We start from the raw sequence: 21,521 nt of genomic DNA on the forward strand, positions 1-21,521 counted from the left end.
ACACCTCAACAAACCCGGGAAACACACATTCGCCAGGAGACTCGCAACACTCATCAGGAGGGCGTTAAACTAGAAGAAGAGGGGATGGGAAGAAAAACGCCGGACACGAACATGCAACCAGAGAACATACTAATGAAAGATATGAAGTTCGACAAAGAAGGTCCAAGACAAGATACTTGGAAGGGAGGTAAGAAAATTTCTAATACAATCCACAGGGAGAAGATTGGAACAAAACAAAATCGTGTAAACTGCGTGCTAGCAAATGCCAGGAGCCTGACAAACAAGATGGATGAACTAGAAGCAGAAATATCTACAGGTAACTATGACATAGTGGGAATAACCGAGACATGGTTAGATGAAAGCTATGACTGGGCAGTTAACTTACAGGGTTACAGTCTGTTTAGAAGGGATCGAAGAAGTCGGAAAGGGGGTGGAGTCTGTCTATATGTAAAGACGTGTCTAAAGCCTACAATATGGGAGGATGTATGGGAGGGAAATGAGGAGGTCGAGTCCTTATGGGTGGAGATACATGGGGCAAAAAAACAATAATAAAATTATCATAGGAGTCTGTTATAAACCACCAAATATAGCAGAAGCCACGGAAAGTCTATTAATGAGACAAATAGACGAAGTAGCAAAAAATAACGAGGTGATTATTATGGGGGACTTCAACTACCCCGATATAGACTGGGAAACCGAAAGCTGTAGATCTCAGAAAGGAAACAGGTTTCTGTCAATTATCAAAGAAAATTATTTGTCACAACTTGTGCAGGAACCAACTAGAGGGACGGCCCTTTTAGACTTAATATTAACTAACAGGCCAGACAGAATAACTGAGGTGCAGGTCGGGGGGCACCTGGGAAATAGTGACCACAACATTATACAATTCCACATGTGCTTCAGTAGGGTGCCCAGCAAGGGAGTCACAAAAACACTGAACTTCAGGAGGGCAAAGTTTGATCAGCTAAGAGATGCCCTTCACCTTATAGACTGGGATAGTATCTTTAGTAATAGGAGCACGGATAGAAAATGGGAAATTTTCAAAACAGTCCTACATAGTCACTGTAGAAGGTACATACCTTATGGGAATAAAAGGGCTAGGAATAGGAGGAAGCCAATGTGGCTAAATAAGGAAGTCAAGAGGGCAATGAAAAACAAAAAAAGGGCTTTCGGTAAACTTAAACAAGAAGGCAGCGAGGAAGTGCTAATATCTTTTAGGGAAAAAAACAAAATCTGTAAGAAACAAATAAGAATAGCAAAAGAGGAGACAGAGAGACTAATTGCCAAGGAAAGTAAAACGAATCCCAAACTGTTCTTTAACTATATAAACAGTTAAAGGATTAAAACTGATGGAGTTGGCCCATTGAAAAATAACCTGGGTAAAATCATAGAGGGCGATGAGGGTAAAGCAAACCTACTCAATGGCTTCTTCTCCACTGTTTTCACAAAAGAAAACAATTTATCGGAGGAAATGCAGAGTGATAAAGTAAACCCTCCGCTAAATATCACCCACCTAATCCAGGAGGAAGTTCAGAAATGCCTAAATAATATCAAAATAGACAAGTCACCAGACCCAGATGGCATACACCCCCGGGTACTAAAAGAATTAAGTAATGTGATAGACAGACCGCTGTATCTTATATTCAAGCACTCTTTATGGACAGGGACTGTCCCACTAGACTGGCGCCAAGCAAATGTGGTACCAATATTCAAAAAGGGGTCTAAAAGTGACCCTGGGAACTATAGACCAGTCAGCTTAACATCTGTTGTGGGTAAATTGTTTGAAGGATTTCTTAGAGATGCTATTGTAGAATATCTTAATGATAATAACTGTCTAACTCCATATCAACATGGATTCATGAGGGATCGATCCTGCCAAACAAACCTGATGGCCTTCTACGAGGAGGTGAGCTCACAGCTGGACCGGGGAGAGTCAGTGGTTGTTGTATACCTTGACTTCTCCAAAGCGTTTGATACCGTGCCACACAAAAGGTTGGTATATAAAATGAGAATGCTTGGTCTGGGGGATAATGTGTGCAAGTGGGTAAATAGCTGGCTGAGTGATAGAAAGCAGAGGGTGGTTATCAATGGAGTAAGCTCAGGGTGTGTCAGGGTTACTAGCGGGGTGCCTCAAGGGTTTGTCTTGGGCCCTATATTATTTAATATATTTATTAATGATCTAGTGGAAGGGTTGCATAGTAAAATAGCAATATTTGCAGATGATACTAAACTTTGTAAAGTAGTTAATACAGATGAGGATAGGGCACAGCTACAGGAGGATTTAGATAAATTGGGGAGTTGGGCCAAAAAATGGCAAATGGGGTTCAATGCCGATAAATGTAAGGTCATGCACATGGGAAAGAAAAACAGCAGTCACGCATACATATTAAATGGGAAACCGTTGGGGAAATCTGACATGGAGAAGGACCTGGGCATCTTGGTTAATAGCAAATTAAATTGGAGTGCCCAGTGTCAGGCAGCAGCTGCGAAGGCAAATAGAGTCATGGCATGCATCAGAAGAGGAATAGGGGCATATGATGAGAGCATTGTTCTTCCTCTGTATAAAGTGCTGGTAAGGCCGCACTTAGAATATTGTGCACAGTTCTGGGCTCCGGTGCTCAGGAAAGACATATTGGAGCTAGAGAGAGTACAAAGGAGGGCGACTAAGGTAATAAAGGGAATGGAGGGAGTAGAATACCCAGAGAGGTTGTCAAAATTAGGCCTATTTACGTTGGAAAAGAGAAGGCTTAGGGGAGACCTCATAAACATGTATAAATACATCAGGGGGCAGTACAGAGATCTCTCCCATGACCTGTTTATACCAAGGATGGTGACAAAGACAAGGGGGCACACTATGCGTCTGGAGGAAAGGAGGTTCCTGCACCAGCATAGAAGGGGATTCTTTACGGTAAGACCCGTGAGACTCTGGAACTCTCTGGGAGAGGAAGTGGTGATGTCCAATTCACTTAATGAGTTCAAGAGAGGCCTGGACGCCTTTCTTGAGAACAATAAAATTACATCTTATGCTTAGTGATAGTTAATTAATCCAGGGATTTAATCTGACTGCCAGATTGGTGTCGGGAAGTGAATTTTTCCTCAATGATGTAAATTGGCCTATACTGCATGGTTTTTTTTTTGCCTTCCCCTGGATCAATGCTGCGGAATGGCTGCAGTGCACAAGAAATAGGCTGAACTGGATGGACGCTTGTCTTTTTTCGGCCTTATAAACTATGTAACTATGTAACTCACGTGGTGACTCCCACGACTGGGTGACTCACACTTTTGCAAAGAACTTTACAGTTATTCACTGAAACTATTTCTTATTGTTATTCCAAGTTGCTGTTTATTTTCCCTGTTATTAACCCCCTTGCATAATAGTTTTTATACATATAAAGTGGTTTTATTAATCCCTGACTGTTCCCGCCTTGTGTCTCTGTGCGTTGCATTCCATCACCTATGTTACGCAACACCAAGACAAATCATGGTAATGTTAATGTAACTAGAAATATTAACCCCTTAACAACATTTGCCGTACTTATATGCGTCTGTGCCCTGGGACTTAAGAGCCAGACCCGTATTAGTACGTCATGGCGATCGCACGCGCACACAGGCTGTGCGGGCGCGATCACCGCCGGGTGTCAGCTGATTGTCACAGCTGACACCCGGTACTATGTGCAGGGAGCGGTCCTGCACCGCTCCCAGCACATTAACCCCCGCGATGCTGCAATCGAAGTCGATCGAAGTCGATCGAAGTCGATCGAAGTCGATCGCGGCATTGCGGGGGCAAGGGGAGGTGATCGCCGATACTCACCACCTCTTCCGGCTTCCAGCGCAGTCTGCAAAGGCTTCCCGGGTGTTGCCATGACGACCCGATGTCGTCATGACAACATCCGGGTCACCAGACAGCAGGAAGATTGCTTGGACATGCGCAGTGCATCTCCAAGCAATCTTCACACTGTGCATTTCTGACAGCTTGCATGGCATAGGGATGGTGCTGCATTCCTGTGCCATGCAGGCGATCAGAGAAAAAAAAGTGAAAGTCCCAGAGTGGGACAAAGTAATAAAGTGTATAAACTGTGTGAAAGTGGAAAAAAAATTTAAAAAAAATTTGCAAAAATATAAAAAAAAAATAAAAAAAATAATCCACCAAAAATAAAAATATAATGTACCCATCAATAAATATTATTATAAAAAAAAAAAAAAAAAACAATAAAAGTACACATATTTGGTATCGCCACGTCCGGAACAACCTGACCTATAAAACTGTCCCACTAGTTAACCCCTTCAGTGAACACGGTAAAAAAAAAAAAAAAAAAAAAACGAAGCAAAAAACAATGCTTTATCACCATACCGCCAAACAAAAAGTGGAATAACACGTGATCAAAAAGACGCATATAAATAAAAATGATACCGCTGAAAACATCATCTCGTCCCGCAAAAAACAAGCTGCCATACAGCTCCATCAGCCGAAAAATAAAAAAGTTATAGCTCTCAGAATAGAGCGATGCTAAAAAATATTTTTTTCTATAAAATAGCTTTTATTGTGTATAAGCGCCAAACATAGAAAAATGATACAAATGTGGTACCGCTGTAAACGTACTGACCCGAAGAATAAAGATACCTCATCAATTTTACCACACGCGGAACAGAATAAAAAAAAATAAAAAAAACAATTCCTGAATTGTTGGTTTTTGTTTATTCTGCCTCCCAAAAATCGGAATAGAAAGCGATCAAAAAATGTCACGTGCCTGAAAATGGCACCAATAACAACGTCAAGTCATCCCGCAAAAAACGAGCCGTCACATGACTGTCTGCCAAAATCTGGAAAAATTATAGCTCTCAAAATATGGCGATGCAAAAACTAGATTTTACAAAAAATGCGTCTTTTAGTGTGTGACAGCTGTCAATCATAAAAACCCCATATGATTCTGGCATTGCTGTAATCACACCGACCCGAAGAATAAAGTCGTCTAATCACTTATACCGCACAAGGAACAGCGTCAAAAATAAACTCTTGGGTTAGGATTGGGCTAGGGTTAGGGCTGGGTTTGGGGCTAGGGCTGTGCTGGGGCTAGGGTTGTGCTGGGGCTAGGGTTGTGCTGGGGCTAGGGTTGTGCTAGGGCTAGGGTTGTGCTAGGGCTAGGGCTGGGGTTGGGATTTTTTTCAAAAGTAAGAAAAAAAGATGACGATATGGTGACTAGTGTTGAGAGCAAGTGCTCGCTACTTGAGTTTGCATCGGGTGCTCTGGTATGCATTGAGTATTGTGGGTATTTGAGTGACATGCTCGAGTCTCTGCCCCATATGCTTCGCGGCCAAAAAACTTTACGGGGATTGCCTGCCATGCACGAGCGATCCCCGCATGTTTTTTTTTGGGTGTCTAATAACCGTGAAACATGCGGAGCAGGGACTCGAGCATGTCACTCGAGCACACGCTGTACATGGTGCATACCTGAGTACCCGATGCAAACTCAAGTAGCGAGCACTTGCGCTCAAGAATAATGACAACTTATTCAATATGATGACCTAATGTAAACAAATTCTGTGCCGTACCTCTGGGTTCAAAATGTTCACTATACACCTTAATAAAATCCTTGAGGGGTATAGTTTCCAAAATGGGGACACTTGTGGGGGAGCTCCACTGTTTAGGCACATCACAGGCTCTCCAAACGCGACATGGTGTCTGCTAACAAATTGAATGGAAAATCGGCTCAAATTGTTAGCGGACGCCATGTTGCGTTTGGAGAGCCCCTGTGTGCCCAAACATTGGAGCTCCCCCACAAGTGACCCCATTTTGGAAACTAGACCCCCCAAGGCACCTATCTATATGCATAGTGAGCACTTGGAACCCCCAGGTGCTTCACAAATTGATTCGTAAAAATGAAAAAGTGAAAAAAAAAACACTTTTTCATTTTTATGAATCAATTTGTGAAGCACCTGGGGTTCCAAGTGCTCACTATGAATCTAGATAGGTGCCTTGGGGTGTCTAGTTTCCAAAATGGGGTCACTTGTGGGGGAGCTCCAATGTTTGGGCACACAGGGACTCTCCAAATGCAACATGATATCCGCTAACAAATTGTCGGCTCAAATAGTTAGCGGACACCATGTTGTGTTTGGAAAGTTCCTGTGTGCCCAAACTTTGGAGCTCCCCCACAATTGACCCCATTTTGGAAACTAGACCCCCCAAGGCACCTATCTAGATTCATAGTGAGCACTTGGAACCCCCAGGTGCTTCACAAATTGATTCGTAAAAATGAAAAAGTGAAAAAAAAAACATTTTTTAATTTTTATGAATCAATTTGTGAAGCACTTGGGGTTCCAAGTGCTCACTATGCATCTAGATAGGTGCCTTGGGGGGTCTAGTTTCCAAAATGGGGTCACTTGTGGGGGAGCTCCAATGTTTGGGCACACAGGGACTCTCCAAATGCAACATGATATCCGCTAACAAATTGTCGGATCAATTTGTTAGCGGATATCATGTTGCATTTGGAGAGTCCCTGTGTGCCCAAACATTGGAGCTCCCCCACAAGTGACCCCATTTTGGAAACTACACCCCCCAAGGCACCTATCTAGATTCATAGTGAGCACTTGGAACCCCAGGTGCTTCTCAAATTGATTCATAAAAATGAAAAAGTGTTTTTTTTTCACTTTTTCATTTTTACGAATCAATTTGTGAAGCACCTGGGGGTTCCAAGTGCTCACTATGCATCTAGAAAGGTTCCTTGGGGGGTCTAGTTTCCAAAATGGGGTCACTTGTGGGGGAGCTCCAAAGTTTGGGCACAGAGGGGCTCTCCAAACGCAACGTGGTGTCCGCTAACAATTTGAGCCGATTTTCCATTCAATTTGTTAGCGGATATCATGTTGCATTTGGAGAGTCCCTGTGTGCCCAAACATTGGAACTCCCCCACAAGTGACCCCATTTTGGAAACTAGACCCCCCAAGGCACCTATCTAGATGCATAGTGAGCACTTAGAACCCCAGGTGCTTCACAAATTGATTCATAAAAATGAAAAAGTGTTTTTTTTTTCACTTTTTCATTTTTACGAATCTATTTGTGAAGCACCTGGGGGTTCCAAGTGCTCACTATGCATCTAGAAAGGTGCCTTGGGGGGTCTAGTTTCCAAAATGGGGTCACTTGTGGGGGAGCTCCAAAGTTTGGGCACAGAGGGGCTCTCCAAACGCAATGTGGTGTCCGCTAACAATTTGAGCTGATTTTCCATTCAATTTGTTAGCGGATACCATGTTGCATTTAGAGAGTCCCTGTGTGCCCAAACATTGGAGCTCCCCCACAAGTGACCCCATTTTGGAAACTAGACCCCCCAAGGCACCTATCTAGATGCATAGTGAGCACTTGGAACCCCTAGGTGCTTCACAAATTGATTCGTAAAAATGAAAAAGTGTATTTTTTTCACTTTTTCATTTTTACGAATCAATTTGTGAAGCACCTGGGGGTTCCAAGTGCTCACTATGCATCTATAAAGGTGCCTTGGGGGGTCTAGTTTCCAAAATGGGGTCACTTGTGGGGGAGCTCCAAAGTTTGGGCACAGAGGGGCTCTCCAAACGCAATGTGGTGTCCGCTAACAATTTGAGCCGATTTTCCATTCAATTTGTTAGCGGATACCATGTTGCATTTAGAGAGTCCCTGTGTGCCCAAACATTGGAGCTCCCCCACAAGTGACCCCATTTTGGAAACTAGACCCCCCAAGGCACCTATCTAGATGCATAGTGAGCACTTGGAACCCCTAGGTGCTTCACAAATTGATTCGTAAAAATGAAAAAGTGTTTTTTTTTTCACTTTTTCATTTTTACAAATCAATTTGTGAAGCACCTGGGGGTTCCAAGTGCTCACTATGCATCTATAAAGGTGCCTTGGGGGGTCTAGTTTCCAAAATGGGTCACTTGTGGGGGAGCTCCAAAGTTTGGGCACAGAGGGGCTCTCCAAACGCAATGTGATGTCCGCTAACAATTTGAGCCGATTTTCCATTCAATTTGTTAGCGGATACCATGTTGCATTTAGAGAGTCCCTGTGTGCCCAAACATTGGAGCTCCCCCACAAGTGACCCCATTTTGGAAACTAGACCCCCCAAGGCACCTATCTAGGTGCATAGTGAGCACTTGGAACCCCTAGGTGCTTCACAAATTGATTCGTAAAAATGAAAAAGTGTTTTTTTTTTTTCAGTTTTTCATTTTTACAAATCAATTTGTGAAGCACCTGGGGGTTCCAAGTGCTCACTATGCATCTATAAAGGTGCCATGGGGGGTCTAGTTTCCAAAATGGGGTCACTTTTGGGGGAGCTCCAAAGTTTGGGCACACAGGGGCTCTCCAAACACAACATGGCGTCCACTAATTATTCAAGCAAATTTTACAATCAAAAAGTCAAATGGCGCTCCTTCCCTTCCAAGCCCTGCCGTGCGCCCAAACAGTGTTTTTTCCCCAAATATTGGGTATCTGCGTGCCCAGGGGAAATTGCACAACAAATTTTGGGGTCCATTTTTTCTTGTTACCCCTGTGAAAATAAAAAAAAATGGGTCTAAAGTAACATTTTTGTGAAAAAAGTTAAATGTTCATTTTTTTCTTCCACATTCAAAAAATTCCTGTGAAGCACCTGAAGGGTTAATAAAGTTCTTGAATGTGGTTTTGAGCACCTTGAGGGGTGCAGTTTTTAGAATGGTGTCACTTTTGGGTATTTTCTGTCATAAAGACCTCTCCAAGTGACTTCAAATGTGATGTGGTCCCTAAAAAAATGGTTTTGTAAATTTTGTTGGAAAAATGAGAAATCGCTGGTCAACTTTTAACCCTTATAGCTCCCTAACAAAAAAAAATTTTGGCTCCAAAATTGTGCTGATGTAAAGTAGACATGTGGGAAATGTTATTTATTAACTCTTTTGTGTGACATATCGCTCTGATTTCAGGGCTTAAAAATTCAAATTTTGAAAATTGCAAAATTTTCAAAATTTTCGCCAAATTTCCGTTTTTTTCACAAATAAATGCAAGTGATATCGAAGAAATTTTTCCACAATCATGAAGTACAATATGTCATGAAAAAACATTCTCAGAATCAGGGGGAGCCATTGAAGCATTCCAGAGTAATTACCTCATAAAGTGACAGTGGTCAGAATTGTAAAAATTGGCCCGGTCATTAACGTGCAAACCACCCACGGGGCTTAAGGGGTTAAAGACACTGAATGTGCTACAAGAACAATTCGCAAAGAGATTTCTAGGTCTGACTTGGACCAAGTCTTCCCTGGTAACAGAACAGTATCAGATGATCTTATTCAGAACACTCTTGACATGGAAAATGTAAGGTTTACTTGTAATTTAAAGGAGATTTTACAAAAGTCGTGGAAAGAAAAGTACATATATGGACCTCGTTTTCAGACTATGTTCGACTCCAGGAGGATTCCTAGCTGTTCACATTCTACAATGAAAGGTAGAAATACTCTGCTTATCACTGTGCGATGCCCATACCGCAGAACAGACTTTAGGAGACCTGACAGCAGACACTCAAGCACATACAATACTTTACCCTACTATGAGGATGAATTATGGGATGAACCGATTACCTATTCAAGGATTATAAGAAAAGATATAACTCAAAGATATTCTCCCTTTCACTTCAGCTGATTAAGATATGAAATGAAACGCCATCGGACAAATCAAATTCTGACATTGCTGTCATCCTTAACGAGTGTGTACAATCCAATCATTTAAAGTTGAGTAGTGTTGGATTGGGTAACGCTGCAGTAGATAGAACTTCAGCCAGTCAGCTATCAGAGGAGGGTGGCCAGCAAGCAAGAACATCTGTACCAGTTTTCTCCAAGTCCCAATATTTTAAAAACATTATATCCGATCTGTTTACGAGTCTGCAATCAAGGCTACAGAGTGCAGCAAGAGAGACTGAACAAAAAATGTCTTTTTACATATACAGTTATTGCCTATGCAGTGACTACAATGGCTGACTAAATTTGGGAAATACCCCAATACCAATTTAAAGACACATAGAGGAGGGCCTCCGTAACAACATGTTCCCATTAGAATGGAGCGGTTCTGCTATACAGTTATTGCGTTTGTAGTGACTGCAAAGGCTGTCAAAAATTTGGAGGCACTCCAATGTCCCATTTATGAAGGAGGGACTCTGAAAGTCACAAAGCCTATTTTTATAGGGCCATCAGGCGGCCTTTACTATTCTTAAAGGGCCAGAAGTCGGCCCTCACTATTGTTAGAGAGCCATCAGCCGGCTATGCTTTGTTGTTCCCATTACTAAAGAGTGGGTCTCCTATACTGTTATTGCGTATGTAGTGAGTGGCAGGGCTGCCCAGAATTTGGACCCACCCCAAAACCCCTTTGAAAATTTGGACGCACCCCAATACCCCTTTGAAGAGACTTAGAGGAGGGCCTCCTGAAAACAATGTTCCAATTATTAGTAAGTGGGTTTCCCATACTGTTTGCCTATGCAGTGAATACAAGGGCTGCCAAAAATTTGGACCTACTCCAATGCCCCTTGGAAGAGACGTAGAGGAGGGCCTCCTGAAAAAAAATGTTCCCATTATTAGGAAGTGGGTCTCCCATTGTGTTTGCCTATGCAGTGAATGCAAGGGTTGTCAAAAATTTGAAGGCACTCCAATGCCTCTTGGAAGAGCAGTGGAGGTCAGAGGGCCTACTGAAAACAATGTTCCCATTATTAGGAAGTGGGTCTCCCATTGTATTTGCCCATGCAGTGAATGCAAGGGCTGCCAAAAATTTGGACGCATCCCAATACCCCTTTGAAGGGTCATAGAGGAGGGTCTCAGTAAAAAAAAGTTCCCATTATAAAGGAGCGGGTCTCCTATACTGTTATTTCGTATGCAGTGACTGCAAGGGATGCCAAAAATTTGGACGCACTCTAATGCCCCTTGGAAGAGAAGTAGAGGAGGGCCTCATTTAAAAAAATCTTCTCATTATAAAGGAGCAGGTCTCCTATACTTGTGGTGCCCATGCACTGCATGCATGGGCTGAAAAACATTTACCACTGGGTAGTAAACATGAACATACTGTATAACAAATATTTCCTACGGGCATCATAAACACCCTTAAAAAAATTATATGGGTGTTGCATCACGGTCACTCTGGTGATATGGTGGTGGAGGATGAGGAGAAGGAGGAGAACAGCAGAAAATAGACAAAATCAGGAAGCATATACCCATGTCTGAATGTGAAGAGGTGCATGGGGATAGACCTCCCAAAAAAAGACACTGGATTTGAGTTTATGTTATGCTGCTATCATTCGGTGGTGTTGAGAAGTCTGGCCCAATCCAGCCCTTGTTCATTTTTATAAGAGTCAGCCTATCAGCACTTTCAGTTGACTGGTGGATGCGCTTATCAGTTATAATTCCCCCAGCGGCACTAAAAATACGCTCTGACAAAATGCTAGCAGCAGGGCAGGTCAGGACCTCCAAGGCGTAGAGAGCCAGTTCATGCCACGTGTCCAGCTTGGATACCCAATAATTATAAGGCACAGAGGAATCACAGAGGACGTTGGTACGGTCTGCAAGGTACTCCTTCAGCATCTTTGCAAAATTATCCCTCCTTGTGAGAGTACCCAGCACATCAGGGCCTGTGCAATGGGAGGGTCTAAGAAAACTCTCCCAGACCGTTGACAGTGTTCCCTGCCTCTGCTGGATCGTATTTGTGTCTCTCTCGCTTGTACTCCTTGGTTGTCCAACGAACTGTGACCTCTGCCGCCAACATTTTCAGATAGGAATTTTTTAATAATTCTGCAACAAGGGCCTTCAGCTACTGCCCCATTTTAGCAGACCTGTCCGCCTCGGGAATAAGAGATAGAAAGTTCTCCTTGTAGCGTGGGTCTAGAAGTGTCACCAACCAGTAATGACTGTGACCCAAAATTTGGAGAACGCGAGGGTCACAGGAAAGGCAACGTAACATAAAGTCAGCCATGTGTGCCACACTGCTTACAGGCAAGACTTCTGTGTCCTCACCAAGAGGACGACTGACCATGCTCTCCTCCTCATCCTCCTCCTACTCCTCCCTCTCCTCAGGCCATCCACGCTGAACAGACGGTAGGACAGTTGTGCGGGTAGTACTGTCTATAGCTCAGGAAACTAGCTCCTGTTCTTCTTCCTCCTCCTCCTCCTCCTCTTCCTCATTGTCACCCAATCCACATTGGGATGATATGAGGCTGGGCTGTGTGGAGTCACCCTGTATGGTTCCTTGCTCCATCTCATCGTGGTCAGCCTGAAATTCCTCCTCTTTAATTGTTGGCAGCAATCATTTCAGAAGACAGAGAAGCGGTATGGTGACACTAATTATGGCGTCATCTCCTCAAAATTTTGGAGGACGGCACAGATGTCATCAGTAGTGTTGAGCCACCCCCGTAGTGTTCGAGTTCGGTTCGGTTCGTCGAACACCCGTGTGTTCGCCGAACTGTTCGTCGAACTGTTCGTCGAACACCTTCGAACACCATTAAAACCAATGGCAGGCAAACAAAAACACATAGAAACACATAGAAAACACCTTCAAAGGTGTCCAAAAGCTGACAAACTGCTCAGAAGACACAACTAACACATGGAAAAGTGACAAGTACATATAGTCATGCGAAAAGAAAAGAGGTGGAGGAGTAAAAGGAGGGGGAGACACAGATATAGGCATGTCATGCCCTTCTAAAATCAAAAAAGTGAGAAGCCGACCCGTTCAGTCCGCTCCTGCCCGTGCCACCTCCGCGTCGCCGGGTTTGTGCCAGAGCCGCGGTGAACCCTGACGGCCAGCCCCCCTCTCCCAATACTGGTGCCTGTCCGCTGGTGGGTCGAGCGAGCCCCCCTGTGGTGGAGGCAGCTCTAAGCTTTTTAATTTAAATTGTCTCTCTAATTTGAATGAATACACTTTAAATCCATTTACAAGGATCTATTGGAGGGCAAGTCTCATGCCAGCAGCCGCGTAATTCCAGCTCCAGTAGCGTCCACTAAAGCTGCTGCAGTTAAAAAGCTTTTATAAGGATCGAGCTCGGCTGTCCACCGCAAGGCATCCTACTGCCAGTCCCAGCCCCTATGCCTTAGGGTGCCTCCTGATGCTCTTCACTGAGTATCCCGTGGTCCCGAAGCATTTCCTTTGAAAAAATTAAGTGTCCAAACTACAGGTGGTGTAGCTTGCTTAACAGCCGGGATAATCCGCTGACTAGCAGACACTGCTACTAGGCACAAAGTATTTCCTGGGCTAGATGCAGTTAAAAATTTGTAATTAGATACTCTCGTTGGATGCTGAGAAAGCATTCCATAGAGTCTCCTGGCACGCCATATATGATTCTCTTAAAAAGCTTGGGGTAGGGGTCTAGGGGACCCTTTTATAGCCAAAATCATGGCCCAGTATCGCAATACGTCACCTAGGCTGAAGATAAATGGAACTGTAGCACCCTGAGGGCTCGGTTGCTACAGAGGTATTGCACCTCACCCAGAGGTGTGATATCTCACTCTCAGGTAAGGATGTAGTGTGGATCAGGACCCGACACCTGCATGCCTTACACCACATTGCCGTGGGGCAGGGCGACCAATATGCCCCTGAGATGGGCACGACAGTCCCTGTCCCTGGCTGGAGTGGGGGGAGGGAACACTGAGGAAGGGGAACCCTGTAGTGCAGGAGCAGGGAGGAAGCAGTTCCTGGGTGCATTGAGAAGGGAGTATAAAAGGTGGGCACCATCTTAGTTCAGTGCAGAGAAGTCTGAGCAGAAGTGGCAGGGAGCAGGGGCTCTGCATGAGCTCTGCTCCGGAGGCGGGCCTAGTAACAGAGGCCCAGGCCTGGAAGAGGGAGAAGGAAGGAAGAGGAGCGGAGAAGGCTCCAGGAACGAGGAACGAAGGGATCCCAGGGGTGCGGACGGGCGAGTCGCCACCGCACGCCCGAATCCACCTGCGTGGAGGGGTCAGGCCAAAGGGGGAGACCGGTCCCCGAAACTAGTGGAGGCAGGAAACGACCCTCAGCTAGAAACAGGAGGCTGTGACATTTTATGTGGCTCAGCCCCTCGCTACACCCGCTAGGAAGGCACCACATAGGGTCAGGGAAACTGGCGCCAAGTTTACCAAGAGGAGGCCCGAGGCAGCCGGACAGAAGGGTTGGTAAGAAAGGCCAGACAAAGGACACACAAAGGGGGTCCTGTGAAGCGCTCCAAAGTTATCTGGGAGTTGTCTGAGCCCCTCACCTGGTGAGCACAGTACGACGTGGGCAGCTGTTACCTGCAGACGTGGTCTGGATAATAAGAACTGTGAGTAAAGGCCCTGGACTGCATCACTGACTCCGTGTCGTTACTGCTGCTGCCCTGCACCATCACCCCCATCCTCCGCATACACTGCCCTGAGGCTATACTCCTCCCGTGGGGAGTTATGCTACGCTCTGCTGCACCCACAACACCAGCCTCAGCGGTCTGCCCTGGAGCGGCGGTTCACTCTGACCGCAATCCACGGGTGGCGTAGTCGGACATTTAAACATCAAAACCACATAAATAGTTCCGCCACTGGTTTGACCGCCCTGAGCCACGGAACCGGGTCGCCGCCACGGAGACTACAACCACCAGCATCCACCAAAAAGGGTCCGGCTCCGGGTGTCCCAAGGCCCAGGGGGCCCGTCAGAACATTTTCATCACCTTTCACAATCACCAATGGAACAAGGCAGGGATGTTCTCTGTCCCCTCTCTTATACATCCTAGTGACGGAGCACCTGCTCTCATCAATTCGCCATAACCCCAATATTAGGTGGATTGAGGTGGGAGGCACCGAGTACAAGTGCTCTCTATTTGCTGATGATGTCCTAGTATATATCACTCAATCACATATATCCATCCATGCTGTTATGGCTGAAATAGATCACTTTGTTACATGGTCAAATTTTATAATCAATGCAGCGAAGTCTGAGGCCCTCGATGTCTCCCTCCCCAAATCCATATAGGATTCCATCCAGTCCAACTTTCCCTTTGCCTGGCCCTCACAGGGTATCAAATACTTAGGAATTCCTATTCATAGAGACCTCTCCCATCTATGTTATCTTAATTTTGGGCCCTTTATTGAACAACTCCATACAGACCACGGTTGGCAAGTTAGAACTGTAAGATTCACTACGTGAACCACTGGTGTTTTGTGGAAAACCACATGTTCACTGTGTTCCAAATTATTATGCAAAAAGTGTTTAGGAGTGATAAGGGAAGAATTTGTTTGTTTGTCAGTTAAACTCATTGATGGTGATGTGTGTCAGGGCTCTTTATATCACTGTAAGCAATTGCAGACACCTGTGCTAATTAGTTTGGCAGGTGTGTCCAATGAAAGGCAAGACTACTTAAGAAGGCTGTCTCACATTATTAAGCAGCCTACATTTTCTGCCAAAATGGGAAAGAAAAAGGATGTGTCGGCTGCTGAGAAGCAACAAATTGTGGAGTGTTTAGGTCAAGGCATGACTACAATCAACATTGTGCGATGATCAGGATGAAGTGTCTTGGCAATCAAGAAGTATGTAGCTGATTCACAGTACACACGTGTGCGTGCTGATAAGGGCAAATTGAGGACTCTTTCCTACAGGCAATTACGGCAGGTTGAAAGAGCAGCGGCAAAAAAGCCTTGTCATAGCAGCAGACAAGTTTTTGAAGCTGCTTGTGCCTCCAACGTCCCCCGAACAACAAGATGCAGGGTCCTTCAGAGGTTTGCAGCTGTGCATACGCCATCCTGTCGACCTCCTCTATCCACTTCACACAAGCAGAAACGGCTCCAGTGGGCCAAACATTACATGAAGACTGATTTCAAAACTGTTTTGTTCACGGATGAGTGCCGTGCAGCGCTCGATGGTCCAGATGGATGGAGTGGAGGATGGCTGGTTGATGGACACCCCACGCAAACACGGCTACAGCGCCAACAAGGAGGAGGTGGAGTAATGTTTTGGGCTGGAATCATGGGGAGAGAGATTGTCGGCCCCTTTAGGATCCCTGAAGGCGCTAAAGATGAACTCCATAATGTATGTGGATTTTCTCAAACAGCACTTCCTGCCATGGTTCAAGAAGAAGAACCGTGTATTTCACAGCAAGATCATTTTTTTGCATGATAATGCACCATCTCATGCTGCACATAAAACATCTGCATCTCTGGCTGATATGGGCATAAAAGGGGACAAACTTATGGTGTGACCCCCATGCTCCCCTAACCTCTACCCCATTCAGAACCTTTGGAGCATCATTAAAAGGAGTGTCTATGATGGCGGGAGGCAGTTCACATCTAAGCAACAGCTCTGGGAGGGTATTCTGTCCTCATGCAAAACAATTGAAGCAGAAACCATCCAAAACCTGACAAATTCAATGGACGAGAGAGTTCAGAAGCTCCTTTCGAACAAGGGGTCCTATGTGAAAATGTAACATCACCTAGAATAAAGTTTTGAGTTGAAAACTGTTTGATTTCAGTTTCTAACAACCTGCTAATGCTTATAATTTCAAAAATGACCATTTTTTTGGTCTTTATTAAAATGAAAAGGTTGATCGAAAAGTTTGGGGGATCTAAGAGTGTGGCAACCCAGTAGTCATGATTACTTCGAATTCTGACAATATGAGGGTCATGCTGCAGGTAGTGCAGCAAGAAGGCACTTATGTGTCTTGCGCATCTCGGAGCCCCAAAATTATTTTCCGGGCTAGATGCAGCTAAAAATTATTATTAATTTTAAATCTGGTGAAGCTTTAGTATAGATGGCCTAATAGGATCAGTGCTGCACACTGCTACAAAGCCCAAATTATTTTCCAGTCAAGATACAGATAAACATGATTAGTAATTTTAAATCTGGTGGAGCTTATTATAGATGGCCTAATAGAATCAGTGCTGCACACTGCTACAAAGCCCAAATTATTTTCCAGCCAAGATACAGATAAACATGATTAGTAATTTGAAAGCTTAAAACGGTTGGTAGGGTGATTTTAACCAATCATCAAGCTTTTACTCTCCCCAGGATGACACAGGGGTAGAAAAGTCGTTTCGGATCCATCATTTGTTCATCTTTATGAACGTGAGTCTGTCTACATTATCAGTGGAGAGCCGCGTGCGCTTATCTGTCAGCACACCACCAGCAGCGCTGAACACACGTTCAGACAGAACGCTGGCTGCGGGGCATGACAAGATCTCCAAGGCGTAAGTGGCTAGCTCCGGCCATTTATCCAGATTGGAAGCCCAAAAAGAGCAAGGGTCCAGTGACACAGTCATGGCTTCAATGTTTACTTGGAGATACTCCTGTACCATCGTCTCTAGGCGTTGACTATGTGTCAGACTTCTTGTCTCCTGTGGCCTTGCAAAGGATGGGCTAAAAAAGTGGTGAAATGATTCCGCAAAATTGATGTTACCAGCAGATACTGTGGTTCTGTTACGGTTTGAGTGCTGAACACTTGACGGTCCCACGGTTGGCAAGTTGGAACTGTGAGATTCACTACGTGCACCACTGGTATTTTGTGGAAAAGCACATGTAAGATTCTGCAACAGTCTCTGCTGATACTCCTGCATGCGTGCATCCCTTTCTATGGCAGGAATAATTTCTGCAAATTTACTTTTGTACCGGGGATCTAACAGTGTGGCAACCCAGTAGTCAGGATTATTTCTAATTCTCACAATTCGAGGGTCATGTTGCAGGTAGTGCAGCAAGAAGGCACTCATGTGTGTTGCGCATCCAGGAGCACCAAGTCCCTGTTGTGTTGGTGGCGAGGTAACAATCATGCTTCCTTCCTCTGTCCTCTCCCCCCAACCTCGCACAACAGAAATGTGATCAAGGTCTCCCTCATCTGATGAGTCTTCCATCAGTTCGTCCTCCACTTCTTCCTGGGCTCCTGCACCTTCCTCACTAGTTTGGCTGCTACCATGCGCCCTGGTAAAACCATCTCCCCCACCCTCACATGCCTGCCGCCTTGGTGCTGCCGACCGTCTGGACCTTGCAGATGTTACCCCTTCCGCATACAACTCCTCCTCCTCTACTTCCTCCACCTCCTCTTGTGCCACCACCTGACTCTGAATTCTGTTTAACATGTGCTCCAGCATGTAAATCACCGGAATAGTCATGCTGATAATGGCATCGTCAGCACTAAACATCTTCGTCGCCATTTCAAAACTGTGCAGAAGGGTGCATAGGTCCCTGATCTGAGACCACTCCTCCAGCGTGATTTGCCCCACCTCTGGATCTCGTTGGCCCAGGCTATACGTCAGAACGTATTGCACCAGGGCTTGTCGGTGCTGCCACAGTCGCTGCAACATGTGCAGAGTTGAATTCCACCGGGTAGGCACATCGCATTTTAGCCGGTGAAGTGGCAGGCCCAACGACTTCTGTAGAGATGTAAGTCGCTGAGCTGCGGGATGCGAACGGCGGAAGTGAGCACACAGCGACCGTGCCTTCTGCAGAAGGCCATCTAGTCTGGGATAGTGGGCTAAAAATTGCTGGACAACCAGGTTCAACACGTGAGCCATACAAGGCACGTGTGTGACATTGCCCCGGCGAAGGGCCGCACCCAGGTTTGCAGTATTGTCGCACACGGCCTTCCCTGGTTTCAGGTCCAGTGGAGACAACCATTCATGAAATTGGTTCTCCAGAGCTGACCACAACTCCTCAGCTGTGTGACTCACATTTCCCAGACATTTCAATGTAAAAACCGCCTGATGACGTTGAGCCCTACTGCCAGCATAGTAAGGAGGTGTGCAGGATCCCTTCTGCGCAGTTAGAAAGCTTGTGGCATGACCAGACAGGCTTTGGGTGCAGGTGGAAGACCGAGAGGAGGTTGAGGAGGCAGAAGCAGTGGAGGAACTTTGACATAAAGAGGATTGACGCACAACTCGTGGGGACGGCAAGACTTGGACAGCAGCCCCTTGTCCTGCTGTCACCATAGTTACCCAGTGCCCAGTCAGCGACATGTAACGCCCCTGTCCATGCCTACTCGTCCAAGTGTCTGTGGTGAAATGCACCCTGTCACACACAGAGTTTCTCAAAGAAGCGGTGATGTTGTGTGCGACATGCTGGTGGAGCGCAGGCACACCTTTCTTTGAGAAGTAGTGCCGACTGGGCATCTGGTACTGGGGCACTGCGACGGACATAAGGTCTCAAAAATCCTCTGTGTCCACCAGGCGGAAAGGCAGCATTTCTGTAGCCAAGAGCTTGCAGATGGTGAAATTCAACCTCTTAGCTTTCTCATGGCTAGGAGGAAATGGTCTTTTACTTGTCCACATCTGAGGGACCGAGGGCTGGCTATTGTGCTTAGACGGAGTTGATAAGGGTGTCCCCGGCAAACTGCCGGTCTGTGAAGAAGATGCAGGCAGACATGTTAGGTTGCCTTGATCCAAAGGTGGTGCTATCGATGTCGGACAGCGCTCAACACCAGCTGGTGTTACCACCTCCAAAGAAAATGATGACCTGCCAATCACGCTGGCTGTTGCGGGTAAAGAGGTGGCAGGTCTGCGCCCCAAAACAGGTGTGACTGCTGTCCCCCCAGTCACAGAGGATGAAGAGGCCGCGGATGCACAAGATATGGCAGACGGTGGTTGGCCCGGCCGGCTAGGCCGCATTGTAGCACACTGAGCTTCCCACTGCAACTTATGCTTCATGTCCATGTGCCGGTTCATGCATGAAGTACTCAAACTATGTATTTTTTGGCCTCTACTTAGCTTTTGCTGACAAATGTTACAGATAACACGAGTTGGGTCATCTTTATCGATCTGAAAAAATGCCCAGGCTATGCAAGGCTTAGCACCCATGCGACCTGAAGAGCCACCACGACTTGTGAAGAGAGGCAGAGTTGTGTTTGAGGATGCAGTTGTTGATGTGCTTCCAGTACTACGTCTCTGTCCAGGAAGGCGCAACCTGACCTCGTCGTCACTAGCATCTTCCTCCACCTCCTCTGCTGACCTCATCTCTTGGCTGACTGTGGGTTGACAGTAAGTGGGATCTCCAACCTCATCATCATCACCTTGTGCGTTATCACACCCGTCGTCCTCAGAGCCAACCTGTTCCTGCCCTGACAAAAAACTAAAGTTGTCGCTCCAATCAGGTATTTGAGTCTTATCATCGTCTTCCTCATTGTCTCCACCAACAGGAGTTACAGTTTGGGAATGAGGGTCTACATTATGGTCAGAACCTTCTGCGTCTGGTCCTGGATCCGACTCATAAAGATTCTGGGCATCAGTGCAGATCATTTCCTCGTCTGGATTCACAGAAGCGCTGGAGTCGACCTCTGATTCCCAGGCTATAGTATGAGTAAACAGCTCTGCAGACTCAACCATCTGTTCTACCTCATACTCAGACGGGCAGCTGGAGATTTGGGAGCTGTGAGGAAGCAAGTGCGATTGGGGTGACACCTTTGAGGACTGGAGTATTTGTGATGTTGAAGTTGATGTGGAGGAGAGCCCACTTAAAGGAGCACTTGATATCCGTTGAAGCACCTGCTGTTTTTGTGCCTCATCTGGAATTTGTAGCGATTGGCGTGGCCGTAAGAAAGGGATCTTATCACATTGTCCGCTAAAAGAAGTAGACATTTTAGTTTGGCTGGAAGATGGTCTTTCTTCTGCAGATGTTACTGTTGCTTTAACACCTACCCCACGGACACAACCTTTTTTCCCCTTCCCAACACGCCTATTCCCCTTTCCACCAGCAGCAGGCCTTTTTCCACTCATTTTGGTGGTTAAATAATTCACAACTCTGGAGTTGTTTGCACAAAAAAACAATGGATGGGAACCGAGCAGAGCTGAGTGGCCAAACTGTGGTATTAGGCCAAAATTATTGGCTGGGTTAGATGCAGAAAAAAATTATATTCAATTTGCAACCTGATGGAGGTCAGTATAGATGGACTAATAGAGAAAGTCCCACACACTGCTAGAAGGCCAAATATTTTTTCAGAGCTAGATACAGATAAAAATTATTTTTAATTTGCAACCTGATGGAGGTCAGTATAGATGGACTAATAGAGAAAGTCCCACACACTGCTAGAAGGCCAAATATTTTTTCAGAGCTAGATGCAGATAAAAATTATATTCAATTTGCAACCTGATGGAGGTCAGTATAGATGGACTAATAGAACAAGTCCCACACACAGCTAGAAGCCCAAATATTTTTTCAGAGGTACTGTAGATGCAGATAAAAATTATTTTTAATTTGCAACCTGATGGAGGTCAGTATAGATGGACTAATAGAGAAAGTCTCACACACTGCTAGAAGGCCAAATATTTTTTCAGAGCTAGATGCAGAAAAAAATTATATTCAGTTTGCAACCTGATGGAGGTCAGTATAGATGGACTAATAGAGAAAGTCTCACACACTGCTAGAAGGCCAAATATTTTTTCAGAGCTAGATGCAGATAAAAATTATTTTTAATTTGCAACCTGATGGAGGTCAGTATAGATGGACTAATAGAGAAAGTCCCACACACTGCTAGAAGGCCAAATATTTTTTCAGAGCTAGATGCAGATAACAATTATATTCAGTTTGCAACCTGATGGAGGTCAGTATAGATGGACTAATAGAACAAGTCCCACACACAGCTAGAAGCCCAAATATT

The sequence above is a fragment of the Phyllobates terribilis genome, unplaced genomic scaffold (genome assembly GCF_046119375.1).
Source record: "Phyllobates terribilis strain yellow unplaced genomic scaffold, ASM4611937v1 Scaffold_1__5_contigs__length_1240528914, whole genome shotgun sequence".
In the NCBI taxonomy this organism is placed as follows: domain Eukaryota; kingdom Metazoa; phylum Chordata; class Amphibia; order Anura; family Dendrobatidae; genus Phyllobates; species Phyllobates terribilis.